An 18,416-nucleotide genomic window follows, 5' to 3' on the forward strand; every position below is an offset into this window, starting at 1 on the left:
AAGCTCTGGAGAAACTAGGAATCCATGGAACATTCCTCAATGTAATAAAGGCTGTGTATGAGAAACCTACTGCTAGTATTACACTTAATGGTGAAAATCTAAAGCCATTCCCTCTAAAATCAGGAACGAGACAAGGATGCCCACTCTCTCCACTACTCTTTAACATAGTACTAGAATTCCTAGCCAGTGCAATAAGGCAAGAAGCAAGCATAAAGGGGATCCAAGTAGGGAAAGAGGAAATAAAACTATCCCTCTTTGCAGATGACATGATTCTGTATTTAAAGAATCCTATAGACTCTACTCCCAAGCTCCTTGAGCTGATTCAAAGCTTTGGAAGAGTAGCAGGCTATAAAATCGACCCTCAAAAATCAACTGCCTTCCTTTATGCCAACAGTGAGAGGAACGAGGCAATAATCAGGAAAGAAACTCCTTTCACAATAGCCTCAAAGAAAATAAAGTACCTAGGAATTAGCTTAACTAAGAATGTAAAGGACCTTTTTGATGAAAACTTTAAAACCCTAAAAAAGGAAATTAAAGCAGAACTAAGGAAATGGAAAAACCTCCCATGCTCCTGGATTGGAAGAATCAACATTGTGAAAATGACAACCTTGCCAAGAGCTATCTACAAATTCAATGCAATACCCATCAACATCCCAATGTCATTCTTTAAAGAAATAGAAGAGGCAATCCAAAATTTCACATGGAATAATAAAAGACCCCGTATAGCAAAAACACTTCTTAGCAGAAAGAACAGCTCTGGAGGAATTTCAATTCCAAACTTTAGACTGTATTACAGAGCTATAATTCTCAAAACAGCTTGGTACTGGCACAGGAACAGGCCTGAAGACCAATGGAATAGAACTGAGGACCCAGATATTAAACCACAGACCTATGGCCACCTAATCTTTGACAAGGGAGCCAAAAAAATAGAATGGAAGAAAGACAGCCTCTTCAACAAGTTGTGCTGGCAGAACTGGTTAAGCACCTGCAGAAAACTAAAGCTGGATCCATCTTTGTCACCTTGCACTAGAATTAACTCCAAATGGATCAAAGACCTGGAGGTAAAAGCTGACACACTGAAAACTCTACAGGAAGGAATAGGAGATACACTAGGCCTCCTTGGCACAGGTCAAAACTTTCTTAATAAAGACCAAGAATCACAACAAATCAGAGAAAGGCTGGATAAGTGGGACTGCATTAAACTGCAGAGCTTTTGTATGGCAAAGGACATAGCTAGTAAACTAATCAGGAAGCCTACAGAATGGGAGAAGATCTTCACCAACCAAACAATGGACAAACGCCTCATATCTAAAATATATCAACAACTCAAAAAATTGAATCACTCCAAAACTAACCTCCAAAGTAACAACCATCCCATTAAAAAATGGGCCAAAGACTTAAAGAGTCTTCTCTGAAGAAGAAACAAAAATGGCCTATAGACACATGAAGAAATGCTCAACATTTCTGGTCATAAAAGAAATGCAAATCAAAACAACTCTAAGATTCCACCTCACTCCAGCTAGAATGGCAAAGATCAGGAAAACGAATGACAACAGATGCTGGAGGGGATGTGGCCAGGAGGGATCACTACTACACTGTTGCTGGGAGTGCAAACTGGTTCAACCACTATGGAAAGCAGTGTGGCAGTGCCTCAAAAGGCTAAACTCCCTTATGACCCAGCAATTCCACTACTTGGCATTTACCCAACCACCCAGAAACAAGGACATACTAAACCCACTAGCACAACAATGTTCATTGCAGCACTATTCACCATAGCAAAGATATGGAACCAACCTACATGTCCCTCAGTTGATGAGTGGATCAAGTTGTGGTATTTGTACACAATGGAATTCTACGCTGCTGTCAGAAAGAATGACATCGCCCCATTTGTTAGGAAATGGAAAGACTTAGAAAAAATCATATTAAGTGAAGTAAGCCAGACTCAAAGGAACTTAGGCTCAATGGTTTCCCTCATTCGTCATAATCAGTAGAAACCTTGGGCTCTACTAGCAGAGATTTGCAATAGAGCAAAATCTTGATACATAAGGACATATAATGTGAAGCTAATTGAAAGGACCTCCAGGATAGTGAAACAAAAGTCATATAATGAATGATTGTTGTCCTTAATGTACTATGTTGTCTCTCATCTCCTTTGCTGTCCCTTGGTTATCTCATATTGGTATAGTATCTCACTTTGTTATCTGATATATTGAACTTATTTGTATTTGGATATTTGAAATTTGATAGCTAAGGGGGGGAAAACCAAGACGGGTGGGGGGTGTGTGGGGGGGAGGGAAACGGGTACCAAGACATGTGAAAGGGTATCAATGTATGTGAATTAATGCACCTTCTATCTGCCAAATATCATGTAACCCTTTTACTAATTACAATAAAAAAAATAAAATTTAAAAAAAAAAGAAGAGTTTGGAACAATATATACGATGCCCTGAAGTCAAATAACTACCAGCCAAGAATACTGTACCCAGCTAAGCTATCATTCATAACTGAGGGAACAATAAAAACATTCCATTCCAGGGTAAAGCTTCAACATTATGTAACAACAAAACCAACACTACAGAACATTCTCAAAGATGTTCTACACATTGAAAACCAACACAAATGTAATACAGAGAAAGACATGGCACCTAAAACTCATAACATCTAAGTACCACAAAAACTATCCAGACCCAGGCCCTAATGAAAGCTTGAAAAAATGACAAGAACTAATAAATATTTCTCAATCCTGACTCTCAATATCAATGGACATAAATCTCCAATTAAATGGCATAGCTTATCTAGTTGGATCAAAAAGCAAGATCCATCATTCTGCTGTCTTCAAGAGACACATCTTACCCAAAAATCAAACACCTATTGAAAATGAGAGGTTGGAATAAACTCTATCAAGCTAACGGCCCCCATAAACAGGCTGGAGTTGCCATCCTCATATCAGATAAAAGAGATTTCAACCTAAAATTAGTGAGAAAAAACAAAGAAGGTTACTACATACTACTAAAGGGATCTTTCCTCCAGGAGGACATAACCATCCTAAATATCTACACACCGATCCCGGAGCTCAGAACTTCATCAAGAAAACTTTACTTCACTGAAACCATACATAGATCGAAACACAGTGATTGTTGGAGACTTTAACACACCACTCTCACCTTTGGACAGATCAACAAGGCAAAAACTCAACAGAGAAACCTTAGAATTGAACAACTACATAGACCAACTAGATCTAACAGACATCTGCAGATTATTCCACCCAGCAACAACATAATATACATTTTTCTTAGCAGCACATGGAATATTTTCCAAAATAGATCACATCTTAGGCCATAAAACAAACCTGGACAGATTCAGAAACATTGAAATTATTCCCTGCACTCTCTCAGACCACAAGCGCATTAAATTGAAACTGAACACACAGCTCCACCAATGAAAACTCTATAACTTATGGAGATTGAACTACACATGGTTGAATTACCAATGGGACATCAAAGAGATCAGAACAGAAATCCAACAGTTTATAAAATTTAACAAAAAGGAGCACAAAAAATACCAGCTCCTCTGGGACATGACAAATGCAGTACTTAGAAGAAAATTTATAGCTCTGAGGACCTACAATAACAAATTGGAAAAATCGCAAACCAACAATTTAATGTGTCACCCTAAGCTCCTGGAAAAACAGCAACAAGCCAATCCTAACCCCACTAGAAGGAAGCAAATTATTAAAACCAAAGCAGAATTGAATGAATTGGAATCCAAAAAAAATCTATAGAAAGAATCAACAAAATAAGGAGTTGGTTCTTTGAAAGAATTAACAAAATTGACAAACCCTTAGTAAATCTTACCAAAAAAAAGAAGGGAGCACACCGAAATAAACAAAATCACAGATGAAAATGGTAATATCATGACAGAAATTACCAAGATCCAGAATATCATGAGGGAATACTTCTCAAACCTTTATGCAAACAAATTTGAGAATCTAGAAGAAATGGACGAATTCCTAGCCAATATTAACATACCCATACTGAACCAAGAAGAACTAACCCAACTAAACAGGCCTATTTCAAGCACTGAAATAGAAATGGTAATAAGAGAACTTCCACCTAAGAAAAGCCCAGGGCCAGACGGATTCACAGCTGAATTCTATAAGGTCTTCAAAGCAGAGCTCACACCAATACTCCTCAAGCTCTTCAACGAAATTGAAAATGAAGGTTCTTTACCAAACTTATTCTATGAAGCCAGTATAACCCTTATCCCCAAACCAGACAGAGATTCATCAAAGAAAGAGAACTATAGACCTATTTCTTTGATGAACATCGATGCAAAACTTCTCAACAAAATACTGGTCAACTGTCTACAACAACTTATCAAAAAAATTATACACTATGATCAAACAGGTTTCATCACAGGGAGGAAAGGTGGTTCAACATACGCAAATCAATTAATATAATTCAACACATTAACAGGAGCAGGGACAAAAATCAAATGATTGTCTCAATAGATGCAGAAAAGGCATTTGACAAGATCCAACACCCCTTTACATTAAAAGCTCTGGAGAAACTAGGAATCCATGGAACATTCCTCAGTATAAAATAGGCTGTGTATGACAAACCCACAGCTAGTATTATACTTAACGGCGTAAAGTTAAAGCCATTCCCTCTAAAATCAGGAACAAGAAAAGGATGCCCACTCTCTCCACTTTTCTTTAACGTAGTATTAGAATTCCTAGCCAGAGCAATAAGGCAAGAAGAAAGCATAAAGGGGATTCAAGTAGGGAAAGAGGAAGTAAAACTATCCCTCTTTGCAGATCACATGATCCTGTATTTAAAGAATCCTATAGATTCTACTCCCAAGCTCCTTGAGATGATTCAAAATTTTGGAAGGATAGCAGGGTATAAAATTAACCCTCATAATCAACTGCCTTCCTCTACACCAACAGTGAGAGGAATGAGGCAACAATCAGGAAAGCAACTCTTTTCACAATAGCCTCAAAGAAAATAAAGTACTTAGGAATTACCTTAACTAAGAATGTAAAGGACCTTTTTGATGAAAACTTTAAAATCCTGAAAAAGCAAATTAAAACAGAACTGAGGAAATGGAAAAACCTCCCATGTTCCTGGATTGGAAGAATCAACATTGTGAAAATGACAATCTTGCAAAGGGCTATCTACAAATTCAACGCAATACCAATAAACATCCCACTGGCATTCTTTAAAGAAATAGAAGAGACAATCCAAAATTTCATATGGAATAATAAAAGACCCCGTATAGCAAAAACACTTCTTAGCAGAAAGAACAGCACAGGAGGACTTTCAATACCAAACTTTAGACTCTTTTATAGAGCCATAATTCTCAAAACAGCTTGGTACTGGCACATGAACAGGCCTGAAGACAAATGGAATAGAACTGAAGACCCAGATATTAAACCACAGACCTATGGCCTCCTAATCTTTGACAAGGGAGCCAAAAAATAGAATGGAAGAAAGACTGCCTCTTCAACAAGTTGTGCTGGCAGAACTGGTTAAGCACCTTCTTTGTCACCCTGTACTAGAATTAACTCCAAATGGATCAAAGACCAGACGGTAAAAGCCAACACTCTGAAAATTTTACAAGAAGGAATAGGAGATACACTGGACTTCCTTGGCACATGTCAAAACTTTCGTAATAAATACCAAGAATCACAACAAATCAGAGAAAGGCTGGCAAAGGACATAGCTAGTAAATCAATTAGGAAGCCTACAGAGTGGGAGATCTTCACCAACCATACAACAGACAAAGGCCTCATATCTAAAATATATCAACAGCTCACAAAATTGAATCAATCCAAAAACAATCTACAAAGTAACAACCATCCCATTAAAAGACTTAAAGAGAGTCTTCTCTGAAGAAGAAACAAAAATGTCCTAGACACATGAAGAAATGCTCAACATCTCTGGTCATAAAAGAAATGCAAATCAAAACAACTCTAAGATTCCACCTCACTCCAGTTAGTATGGCCAGGATCAAGAAAACTAATAACAGATGCTGCAGGGGGTGTGGCCAGGAGGGATCACTACTACACTGTTGGTGGCAGTGTAAACTTGTTCAACCACTATGGAAAGCAGTATGGCAGTTCCTCAAAAGACTAAACATAGAGCTCCCCTATGACCCAGCAATTCCACTACTTGGCATTTACCCAATCATCCAGAAACAAAGACATACTAAAGCCACCAGTACAACAATGTTCATTGCAGCACTATTCACCATAGCAAAGATATGGAACCAACCTACATGTCCCTCAGTTGATGAGTGGATCAACAAGATGTAGTATTTGTATACAATGGAATTCTATGCTGCTGTTAGAAAAAGTGACATTGCCCCATTTGTTAAGAAATGGAAAGACTTAGAAAAGAACATATTAAATGAAGTAAGCCAGACTCAAAGGAACTTAGGCTCAATGGTTTCCCTCATTTGTCATAATCAGTAGAAACCTTGGGCTCTCATAACAGAGATTTGCAATAGAGCAAAACCTTGATACAAAAGGCCATATAGTAGGAAGCTAAAAGAAAGGATCTCTAGGATATAGAAACATAAGCCAAAGAGTGAATGATTGTTGTTCTTACGGTACTATGTTATCTCTCATCTCTTTTGCTGTCCCTTGGTTATCTCATATTGTTACAGTATCTCACTTTGTTACTTGATATATCGGATATATATGTATTTGGTTATTTGAAATTGGATAGGGAATGGGGGAAAACAAGATGAGGGGTGGGGGTGGTGGGGAGGGAAATTGGGACCAAGACATGTGAAAGGGTATCAATGTATGGGAGTTAATGCACCATCTATTTGGCAAATATCATGTAACCCTTCTATTAATTACAATAAAAATATATGAAAAAAATCTGTCCCACTCACCACCTGACCATCAAAAGTGTGCTCTCTGTGCTAGATCTTCACATTTTCATGCTAATTCTCCCGAATCTAGCAACCTGTCTTTCATGTTCTAATTTCTCTCTATTGTTCATGCAAACCCGTTAAACCCATTATTTTTAGGTTAAAAATATTGAGGGGCTAGGTGTTTGGCCTCGTGGTAGAGCGCTTACCTGGGATGCACCAAGACCCGGGTTAGATTCCTAGGTACCACATACATTTTTTAAAAAGCCAGAAATAGTGCTGTGGCTCAAGTGGTAGAGTGCCAGCCTTGAGGAAAAAGCCCAAGTTCAAGTACCCAGGCCCCGAGTTCAAGCCCCAGGTCCAGCAAAAAAAAAAAAAAAAAGATGAGGCTTTGGAAGTAAAACTCTCCAGGCTTTCTGTAATCACTTATGGATTTTGAATCTCCTTTGGTAAAGAGACCCAGAGATGGGTCTTGTCTGCATTGAGACAGTGTGTGTTCTCTAGTCTCACCTTCTACGACCTTGAAGATCACAAATTCAGAAGTGAGGTCCACTTGCTCTGGAACATTTGGAAACTGAACCTTTAATGTTTATGACCTCCACCCTGTTACTGGCATGAATGTTGCTTATAATTGCTTATCTTTCATCTTTTTATAAAACATGAGACAACATGACATTGGAGTAAATGCTGTGAATCTACTGGACTTGGTTGTCTATCTGAATCCACTATTATGTGGGTGTGAGTGCAGTGGATTTTGCCAAAACTTATTTTGTTATGCAGCCAAGCTGTGGCTAAAGAAGCCATAGACCTGTGCGTTCTAATTCAGTTTGTTCTTCATGGTTCTAATTTTCTCCACTTATTAAACTCAAGTGGTTTCAAATTTATGAAACTAATCGTTTTAACAGACCTATGTCAAATCACTTTTTGAAAGGATTTCACATAATATATACACTTGCCTCTTCCAAACGTTCCATGTTACCATCTTCTACATGAGGCATTTGGATGCTATTATCTTCATCCGTGTTATTCTCTACTTGTTTCACATGTTCTTTTGCCTTCCCATGTCTATGAGACTGTAAAGTATTCAAGAAATATATTTATCAATTTGAAAAGCTATCAGCCTAGCCATTAATATTTAGCAAAACCTCAATAGAGATTTTTGGATAGTGAAGCCATATCAAGATTTTGAAACTTGCTATTGAACATGTTCAGGAATCCAAAACTTAAAATGTTTAAATTAATACATTTATATATAATACAATTATATATATATAATTAAATTGCATTCTTGTTACAAAATGCTTCGAATTCAAACCATTTAACCTAAGAAGAAAAATCTTGGCAACTCCATTAAACAAATTATTAGAAACATAGTGGCATCAAAAAACATGGCCCTTATCATAATGAGTCACCCTCCAAGACATATTCATTTTTACTTGGCTAAGCACTGTCAGATGATGAAGTTCAGAAATCATTCTTCATAAATCATCTATTCTTTACAGTATTTTGTGTGAAGGTGAACTCTAGAATTTAAATTCTGTTTAGCGATTTTCAACACAGGACTCTCAGGAGGACAAACTATTTGGAATTTGCTTCTCTGTATTTGGCATGTATCTGCAGTAATTGTTTGAAAAAGTGAAAATTGAAGCAAAAAAGCACTGAACTAAAAACGCCTATTTTCTATAACATGTCTTGAAACAATTAGCTTCTCCACCCCTTTTAAATAGAGTGATAGAGGTTTTGAGTTGTTGGTATTTAGTGCTAAATTTATGGCTAAATTTTCCATCAAAGAAGGCTTTTACTTCATTTTCTTCAAAGATTGTCTTCAGCAATGGGGTGATTATTTTAAGAATAAGAACACCCAGGGCTTAAACCTTAGACTCTATTACAGAGCTATCATAACCAAAACAGCTTGGTACTGGCACAAAACAGGCCTGAGGACCAATGGAATAGAAATGAAGACCCAGAAATCAATCCACAGACCTATGGCCACCTAATCTTTGATAAGGGAGCTCAAAACAATAGAATGGAAGAAGGACAGCCTCTTCAACCAGGGGTGCTAGAAGAATAGGTTAAGAACCTGCAGAAAACTAAAGTTGGACCCTTCTATGTCACCCTGCAACAGGATTAGCTCCAAATGGATCAAATACCTAGAGGTAAAAGGAAATACACTGAAAACTTTACAAAAAGGAATATGAAATACACTAGGTCTCCTTGGCACTGATCGAAACTTTCTTGATAAAGAACCAGAAACACAAAAAATCAAAGAGACTTTGGATAAAGGACATAGCTAGCAAATTAACTAGAAAGCCTACAGAGTGGGAGAAGATCTTCACTAACCATACAACAGACAAAGGATTCTTGTATAAAATATATCAATAGCTCAAAAACTTGAATCACTCCAAAACTAATCTCCAAAGAAACAACCATCCCATTAAAAGATGGGCCAAAGACTTAAAGAGAGTCTTCTCTGAAGAAGAAATACGTATGGCCTATAGACACATGAAGAAATGCTAAACATTTCTGGCCATAAAAGAAATGCAATCAAAACAACTCTGAGATTCCACCTCACTTCAGCTAGAATGGCCATTATCAAGAAATTTAATGACAACAGATGGTGGAGGGATGTGGTCAGGAGGGATCACTATTACACTGTTGGTGGGAGTGCAAACTCGTTCAATCACTATGGAAAGCAGTATGGCAGTGCCTCAAAAGGCTAAACATAGAACTCCCCTATGACCCAGCAATTCCACTACTTGGCATTTACTCAATGGTCCAGAAACAAGGACATACTAAATCCACTAGCACAACGATGTTCATTGCAGCACTATTTACCATAGCAAAGATATGGAACCAACCCAGATGTCCCTCACTTGATGAGTGGATCAACAAGATGTGGTATTTATACACAATGAAATTCTATGCTGCCATCAGAAAGAGGGACATTGCCCCATTTGTAAGGAAATGGAAAGACTTGGAAAAAATCATATTAAGTGAAGTAAGCCAGACTCAAAGGAAAATAGGCTCAATGGTTTCCCTCATTTATGATAATTAGTATAAACCTTGGACTCTCCTAGCAGAGGATGACAATAGCTCAAAACCTAGCTACAAAAGGCCATGTAGGATGAGGCTAAATAAAAGGACCTCCAGGATATGAAAACAAGAGCTATATAATGTGTGACTATTATTCTTAATGTATATGTTATTTTTCATCTCTTTTGTTGTTTCTTGGTTATTCTCATATTGTTACAGTATTTTAACTTTTTATCTGGCATATTGTATATATGTTTATTTGTTTATTTGAAATAGGGTAGGGAAGAGGGGAAAACAAGATGAGGGGAGGGGGTAGGGGAGGGTAGTAGGGATAAACCATGAGAAGGGGTATCAATGTTTGTGAAGTAATACACCTTCTATCTGGCGAAGATAATGTAACCTTTCTATTAATTACAATTAAAAAAAAAAAAAGAAGAACCTAGGCTAGGAATTTGGCCTAGTGGTAGAGTGTTTGCCTAGCATGCACAAAGACCTGGGTCAATTCCTCAGTATCACATACATAAAAAAACCTGGAAAGTGGTGCTGTGGCTCAAGTGGTAGAGCTCTAACCTTGAGAAAGCCCAAGGACCGTGCTCTGGCCCTGAATTCAAGTCCCAGGACTGGCAAAATAAAAATTAAAATGAATAAGAATAACTCATATCAGGTATTCTGGCTAATTTTTCTAACTATTCTTCACAGTCTCCAACATTGAATCTGCAGAATCCATTTGTAACCTAAGCAGAAAGTGGCTGGAAAAAAGAAAGCTGCATTTCTATAAGGGCTCTACTATATGAAGTCATGCCGAAGCAGCAATGTAATTTAACTATAATTTAGCAAATTACTAAAATTGCCTCCATTTGTTGCTCCAGATGTATTGAAGAGATGAAGCTGGCACGGGATATCTATAAACTAAGTTTTCTCATACATGAATGGGAAAAGATTGTTCTCTACAAAGTAAATTTATAGAGCCCATTTAATAAATGTTAGAGGATTTTCTCAGAAAATTAATTGAGTAAATATAGATGAATCTCTATTAATATAAACATGCTAAGCTCAAATATGATACTATCAAAATTGGAACGATTAAATGTACATATAACCCACTCAATAACCTCTAAGAATATTTCTCAAAAAGTATTTCAAAAATCATTTGTAATTAAATGTCTGGTCAGACACCAATGGCTCATGCCTGTCATCCTAGCTACTCAAGAAGCTGAAATCTGAGAAATACAGTTCAAAGCCCATCAGGCAAGAAAGTCTATGAGACTCATATCTCCAATTAGCCAGCAACACACCAGAGGTGAAGCTGTGGCTCAATTGGTAGAACAAACCAAAAAAATCTGAGACAGGTCCTGCATTCAAACCCCAAGATAAGCACACAAAAATATAATAGAATAATATTAGAAAAGCCTTATATTTGCAAGGAGTTGCTTATCTACAAAGCAATAATAAATTTTCCTGTCATTCTGAAAATGAAAGATAAATAAAAATAATTGCTCAATATACTTTCCAGTTAGAATTTTGGAAATGTTGATGGAATCTGTCAATCCGGAAATTTTTGAAGGAAATAAGTGAAATACACATGTGGGTATACCTGTCATAAAATAAAATGCAAGTTAGGAAATCCATTTATTTTTCATTCCTGAAACTCCACTTGGTGGGTTTAATATTATACCCAAATATAGCCTGAGAATTTTTTTTCAGCTCCTAGATTAGCCAGTTTTCAGTAGATATCAATGAATCACGAAATAATTAACTTTAGAGAATTCACTTGTTGATAGTTTTTCTGTCCCAGAGAATAACATATGACTAAAAAACGTTTTAATAAAGATACTGTAGTATTTCAAGCCTTTCAGCTGATGACATACTTCCACTTCTAACCAAACTGGAGTATTAATAACCAGACCTATTGTAACTCCCACTCCCTAAAAACAAAACTGGCAAAAATATATAAACAACTATGTTCAAGACCTCAGGAAATGAGAGACAAGAGGTGGGACACTTAGCCCCTGATAAAATGTTTAATGTTACTCACTACCTTACACATGTATCTGTAACTCCTCCATACATCACTCTGGCACTCAGATTTTGAGATGTTAGTCAGTAAGCCAATAGTGAGAACTATAGGAGTGGGGTTCATAACTGGTTCTCCACCATATGAGAAAGAGCAAAGAGAAAATTGTGGGAAGATGTCTTTGGATAAGTGCTTTTTTAACAGATTATTTTGATAAATACTATTTTTAAAAATCATACATAATTACTGTATCCATGAATTGTCTGTCCAAATTTTCTCCTTATTTCAGCTGCTTTCTGAACATCAAACAGCCCTGTGCTTTTCACTTCTGGACACTCAATTTGCAGATCCAACCACACTCCCCCAAAATAAAACCTGGTGGCCATCTCCCAAGTTTACACATATCCCACACAACCAATGATGTAAGGGAAAGGGCCCATGTAGGTCCTGGACTCTGCTCACAGCCTTTCTGGACTCTCATCATATTTATCATGTTCTATTGGCCACAGGCATGGGTTTAGTATTGTATCCTCTTGACACTATTTACTCCTGAATCTGTGGGAAAGAATTTAGCTAAAGAAAGTTGAAGCAGAATCCTCAAACATGGAGCCCAGGGAAAGGACTTCTGTTTTCTGAGTCATAGGCCAATACTGCCTGAGACCTCATCTCAAGAAACAAATGTTCTCTCTCCTTTAGTACCCACTCTCTAGTAACAGATGAGTAAATTTTGCCTGCTCTCAACATCTGCTTCATAGTCATCATTTCTCAGCATAGAACTTCAGTATGTTTCCATTTCTTCCTTACCTCAGTCCATAAGTGTACTTCTATTGCCCCATTCCATGATGAATCTTTGGTCACATATCTCCTCACTGTAACAAGTGACAGGCTTAATTTATTCAATCTGAAAAACAATTCCCAAATCTTCACTCAGAAAAAAAAATGTCAATGGCACTGCACTGTTGGTGAGAGTGTAAACTTGTCTAGCCACTCTGGAAAGCAGTATAGCAATTCCTCAAAAGACTAAACAATCTCACTCCCAGGCATTTACCTAAATGTCCATAAACAAGGACCAACTGATGCTACTAGCACAACGATGTTCATTGCAGCATTATTTACCATAGCTAAGATATGGAACCAACCCAGATGTCCCTCAGTAGATGAATGGAGCAAGAAAATGTGGTATTATTACACAAAGGAATTCTGCCATCAGAATGAATGACATCACCCCAATTGTAAAGAAAAGTAAAGACCCGAAAAAAAATCATATTAAGTGAAGTAAGCCAAAGAAGCATAGGTTCCATGGTTTCCCTCATTTGTAATAATTAGCACACATCTAGGATTCTCCTAGCAGAGGATCACAATAACTCAAAAGCTATGTACCATATGGCCATATAGGATGAGGCTAAACAAAATGAACTCCAGGATATGGAAATGAGAGGTTTATCTTTGTGATTGTTGTTTTTAATGTACTATGTAAGGTTATTTCTTTTCTTTTTTTTCCCCTTATTGTTTATCTCATGTGGTTACTGTATCTGAATTTGTTACCTGGTATATTATATATACATTTATTTGTTTATTTGAAATAAGGAAGGGAAGGGAGAAAACCAGATGACTGGGAAGGGGTGGGGTGGGGTAAATGTGGGGAAAAAACATAGGAAGAGGTATCAATGTTCAAGAAATAATGTAGGACTGGGAGTTTGGCTTAGTGGTAGAGTGCTTGCCTAGTCTGCACAAAAACCCAAGTTTAATTCTACATACATAGAAAAAGCCAGAAATGGTGCTGCAGCTCAAGTGGTAGAGCTCTAGACTTGAGAAAGCCCACCTTGGGCTTTCAACTCTAGACTTGAGAAAGCCCAAGGACTTTCCTTGGGCTTTCAGCTCAGGCCCAGAGTTCAAAGCCAGGACTGGAAAAAAATTAAAAGAAGTAATATATCTGTTACCTGATGAATGTAACTGTAACCCCTTTATCCATTACCTCAACAATAAAATACAATAAAAAAGAAAAAGAAATCATTGCTAACTGTTGGTAAATTGCTTAAGATACTTATGTATGTATGTATATATGTGTAAATGCATGCATCGGCACATGTTTTTATATATATATATATATATGCAGATAACTAGCATGCACATTTTAAATTAAAATTGTGTCCCATACGGTATTTAAAAGTCAAAATTCATTTTTATTCAATTATTTAAAAATCAAAATGAAACAATCAAAATTATTCTCCTTCAATAGAATATCTCTTTATAGGTCAATATTGGATCCTGAAGGATACAGTTAAATACCAAAAAGAACAAGAAAGCCTTCTGTCCATGTTTTAATGAGCCTGTTGCTGTGGACAAGATAAATTAGACTGTTTCAGTCAGTGACATCTGGAAGTAGAATACCGTAGCTTTTTGCCTACAAACTTCCCAAAGAATCAGTGGATGGAAATTAGGGTTTTCTGTCTGTGAATGTAAGAGAAAATTATATTTTGCCTAATGTTAAAAATGTTATTGAGAATTTTTCACATTTAAGAAGTTGGACAACAAATCATAGTAGTGTTAGAAAACCTATGAGGTTTTTTTTAAGTTCATAGCCCTCTTTTATTGGAAAAAAGATGAATTAACATTGCATCTTTTCTTAAATTTTATTTTATTTTATTATAAAGGTGAGATACAGATGGGTTACAGTTATGTAAGAAAGATGATCAGTTCGTTTCTTATCAGTGTTAACCCCTCTCTAGTTTTCTCCCACTTTCTGTCCTCTCCCACTCCCTTCCCTTCCAAGTTGCAAAGTTCATTTCCAACATAGTGTCTTATGAGTATCGCTGTTGCACTGGTCATCCTTTGTCCTTTATCTTTCCATTTTGATATTCCACTTTCCTTCCCCAACATTTATCCTGCATTACCTATGAGTTTTTCACTGGCAGAAATCATTATACTTCCATAGCATAGATCTACTCTTGGAGATGTTAAAATAGTGTTCCACACTAATCAGTGCCTCGTTAACCAAGAAAAGCATATTTCTTCAATACAAATTCATATGTGTACACTATACAATTATTTTAATATAGTTGGTTTCCTCTATAATCTTGAATGTTTTGTTTTATAGTCTTAAAACATACTAAGTAGGCATCAACCAGTCTCAACAATGTACGAATAGGTAAAGGCATTTAAAAAATGTTTTTCAGATCCTCCTTTCCCCAATTCTCTTTACCTGAAATATAAGAAACAAGTTAGATACTCAGTTAGAAATTTATTAAAGGCTCAAAAGTCACAATCCCCTATCTGACAAATTTAGCATGCATCATTTTTATAGACACTGCTTCTTTATTCTCAGTGAAATAAAATCCCTTTCCAGGTGCCAGATCCTGGTATCACTGGCTTACAGATGAATTTCCTGCCAGTCAACAAATGCGGTTGCCAGGACTTCTGCTCTGACATTCTGATAAGGTTGGAGTTATGCCTTAGAAAGTAATGACATTCTTAATGCAAATGATTGTTTTACGATGGCCTTCTGACACTCTCCATATGCATGGAATAGTTAAGTCAATTAGATCTGAATCATGGGGTCATTCTACTTACTTCAGTAAATAATACGACCACTTATCACCTACTGCTTTCTATATTTTAAGATAGCAGTGGTTCTATTGTGGGGTATTACTACATCCTATCTGCAGAGCTTCTGAGAAGGCCTAAAGTAATAGGCTGAATATTTATCAGATATTCAAGTACAAGTTAATATACTTATGTTGTGGTGGATGTATCTATCCTATTGTGATTTGTACTGTCCAGAATTACTATGACTATAAATATACATATACATTTTACGTGTAACACACATATTCTGTCTATATATATTGTGGGGATTTTTAATATTTAGAATTTACATATAAAAATATATACACACCTTTTCTGTCAAAGATGAAAATGGGGACCAGGAGTTTGGCCTAGTGGTAGAGTGCTTGCCTAGCATACACAAAGTCTCGGGTTCAATTCTTCAGTACCATATACATAGAAAAAGTCAGAAATGGTGCTGTGGCTCAAGTGGTAGAGCTCTGTCTTGAGAAAGCCCAAGGACAGTGCTCAGGCCCTGAGTTCAAGCATCAAGAATGGAAAATAAAAAGGTGAAAGTTGCAGTACTAATATCATCTTAACAGGTAAATATCCATGTTTCTACTATTCATATCAACCTTCGTTGTTTTCAGCTGCAAAACTCAGCATGCATCCAATGCACTGCAAAACCATGGCCATTTTAAAAGCATAATTACCACCTATCCTCATCATGCTGTGCGAACACAGAAAAGAGAAAATACTACTTCGTATGTGTTATAACTAGTAATCAAAGGTTAGTAGATTACTTAAGAAGTTTTTACAGACACAAAAGCATCCTTGAAATCAGTGGGTGTTTTGCACAGCTTCAAGATGAATTTTTTGTCCCTTTCCATTGCTGGTATTTATCACTGCATTTTGCTTTAACAAGATTAGCCATGCTTCTACCTGCAGGCCTTATAATACAGAGTGCCAAGAGACAGAAAGAAGAAAACTTCTGAAATACAATTCAGAGAATTTCTTCTGCATTGAGTACTAATAAATTTCTAGTGACATTTTTACAATATTAGTCCATTTATTTATTTATTGAAAGATACAGACTTACTCAAAAGGTTGCTATTTGTACTCATTAAAATATTATACAAGTGGGGCCGGGAGTTTGGCCTAGTGGTAGAGTGCTTGCCTAGCATGCATGAATACCCGGGTTCGATTCCTTGGTACCACATACATAGAAAAAAGCTGGAAGTGGTGCTGAGGCTCAAGTGGTAGAGCTCTAGCCTTGAGAAAGTCCAAGGACAGTGCTCAGGCCCTGAGCCCAAGCCCAAGCCCGGCAAAAAAAAAATATTATACAAGTGTAATTGGCAGAAAATAACTGGCCCATAAGTATTTATTCTGTTATCTTTTCCACCTTTTAGTAGACTTCTCTGTGTATTCAAAAGCATGCTGTTTAATGAAACACTCACTTTGGTAAAAGCCCTTAAATAAATAATTACAGAATAAAATGCCCCTAGAACCTGAAAAGATACAGTAAGCTCTGTAGTAAAATAAATACCATAATCCTAAGCTACATGCTTACACATTCAAACATTAAATAACACAATATGGGAAAATAGGGTACCCATGGCACAGTCACTGCTTGGCAAATCAGCTATAATTCGTAAGTGGTCCTGCCTAAAGAAACAAAATTGCTCAGCCTTACTATTGATAAGAAAGACTTCTAAAAATTATTAGCAAGATCCCATCACGAAATGTTAGTCTAATGGTATCAACATTCATTGACATGATTATTTTTCATTAGTGAACTAATGAAAATTCTGATGCTAAGGAATCCTAGTAGGGTGAAAAGTTCTTCTTCCTGGTAATAACCATTTTCTTTTGTGATACTTCTTTTGTGAGAGGAACAAAAGAAAACAAATATATGAGAGATAAAAAGTACAAAATCTCTACTATCTTCTATGGTTTTATCCCCTACCTAGAGGCCTTGCAATGTTGGATATCAAGCCAAAGAATAAAGGTCTCTTTCATGGATATTTGTATATGCCTTACTTAGAGCATTCAGTTTTTATTTGCTCAAATATCCTACCTAAGAGAAATTGATATATGTGAGGAACAGGTTCTTTCACTCATTTTCGTCTTCTCTTTTACAAGTTGGGTCACCTACATCCTGAATCCATCAATTATGACCATTAATGCCACCTAGCTTGGGAGTTCAGGTATGTGATGAAAAGGTTAAGTGAATTTGATTCATCTACTCTCTATGATTGTCATGTTGGGAATACTGAGTTCTTATAGCAAAGTAAAATTTAAGCTACCTTTCCCAGATAAGCTTCTCAAGCACTTATAGTGAGTATTAATCCTCTGATCTATGAATCTAAGATCAATGATCTTATGGAAAATGAGAAGCAACATCTGGTGAATATAGAAATTCACAATGCATGGGCAGCTCTGAAGTGAATGCATTGGCAGACTCCTGAGCTGCTGGGGATGTTGAGAATTGACAGGATGTTAATAACAGGACATTAAGTCAGAAATGACTGAGTCAGCCTTACATGTATTCTCTGTATGGAACAAGAATACTAAGGCTGAGGCTATATCAGAATAACCAAGGAAGAGGAAAAAGGTAGAAGAAATAAAACTTTCCCTCAGTGGTGACCATCTGCCAAACCAGATTCAGGCAACAATGTGCTAGTTAGTTAGATGTATGAAGAAGATTATTCTCACTGGTGAATGTTAGGGCTGCTGTCTAATAAACAAACTTAGCCTATTTACAAATAAAATGCAAACTATGAACTACCAAAGAAGATCTTATTCCAGGAGTCAATGAAGATTCCCAGTGTCAGGTCTCCTGGTTTTGGCTGTGCTTAGATCAGTTGCATGATTCGGGAGACTCCAGCAACTTTATAGAAAGAACCCAGCCAGCGGATAGAAAAGCAGATGCTATAATCTGGTT

General features: G+C 36.7%; 1 long non-coding RNA gene across 1 annotated transcript; it reads right to left on the bottom strand.

Moving 5' to 3' along the window:
* Window positions 1-7,844: 7,844 nt before the first annotated feature.
* On the bottom strand, window positions 7,845-15,910 carry LOC150056887 (uncharacterized). The gene is made up of 3 exons (XR_016537008.1): window positions 15,825-15,910; window positions 12,734-12,830; window positions 7,845-7,955 (listed from the first exon to the last, which is right to left on the bottom strand). It is a non-coding gene; the product is annotated as an uncharacterized LOC150056887 (long non-coding RNA).
* Between the last annotated feature and the right edge of the window lie 2,506 nt (window positions 15,911-18,416).

The sequence above is a fragment of the Megascapheus bottae genome, chromosome 11 (assembly GCF_031878675.1).
Source record: "Megascapheus bottae isolate mThoBot1 chromosome 11, mThoBot2.hap1, whole genome shotgun sequence".
Taxonomy (NCBI): Eukaryota; Metazoa; Chordata; class Mammalia; order Rodentia; family Geomyidae; genus Megascapheus; species Megascapheus bottae.